The sequence below is a fragment of the Nannospalax galili genome, unplaced genomic scaffold (genome assembly GCF_000622305.1).
Source record: "Nannospalax galili isolate Female #2095 unplaced genomic scaffold, S.galili_v1.0 scaffold4203, whole genome shotgun sequence".
Taxonomy (NCBI): Eukaryota; Metazoa; Chordata; class Mammalia; order Rodentia; family Spalacidae; genus Nannospalax; species Nannospalax galili.
This window is the reverse complement of record NW_008348958.1, coordinates 323,487-324,537: the sequence shown is the minus strand read 5'-3', so window position 1 is coordinate 324,537 and position 1,051 is coordinate 323,487.

The following is a 1,051-nucleotide window of genomic DNA, read 5'->3' as shown; positions in this document are numbered from 1 at the left end:
CCTTCAGCACCGGATTGGGACTACTGAGACATCCAGCCTTGTGGACTGAGCAACTACGGATTCTCAGCCTCTCCAGTGTGGTGCAGCCATTGTTGGACTACTCGGACTCTATCCTGTGAGCTAAGCTGATAAATCCCTATACATATATATTCATTCTACTGGTTCTGTTTCTTTGCAGAACCCTGACTAATACAGGTGATGTTTCTCTCTGAACATCTACATGCATCTGAGGATAAAAATCTGTCTTTCCTTTTTCTGATTTATCTTTCATCAGTTTAATTTGTGGGTTCCCAGAATACAGCTTAGGAAGGTAGATGGTACGGCTTTGAATGTTCCCCCATGTCTTCCTGGGTTGAAATTTAATCCTCATTGTAAAGTACTGACAGGGTAGAAACTTACTGAGATGTCTAAATTTAATTACAAGGGTCAGAGGATGGATCCGCCAACGGCTTTAGGCCAAGCTAACAAAAGACTATTTCACATGTTCCAGTGTAGCCTGAAACTTTGACTAAAGTCCCACCACAGCTGGTCACCAGGCTCCCCACACCGTGCTTTACATACAATTAAGACTATTCAGCCCAGCATTCCCAAGAACAGCAAGTACTTCCTATGTACTATTCCTACCCTAAAACCCTTGTTTTGCTTTATCACTGCCCCCACCCCCCATCTTTAGTCCTTAGAGGATCAATGTAACCAATATGTGCTTTCCTTCTCTAAATTTTCATTACAAAATGGCTTTCAGTTCAGTGACTTATCTAACCTTATACCTACAGAAACTCGGCCCAAGACCGGTCCTTTTTCTGCTAATATCTGGTGCAAGTTCAGTAAACCCTTTATGATGGTTGACATTGGCTGTTAACGTGACAGGGTCCAGAGGAGACAAACCTCTGGGCATGTCTGTGAGGGAGTTTCTAGGCTGGACAAACTGAAGTGGGAAGACCCACCTTAAAAGTGAATGGCACCATTCCATGAGCTGATGTCCTGAACTGAGTCAAACAGAGAAAGCACACTGAGCACCGGAGTCCATCTCTCTCTGCTTCCTGACTGCAGA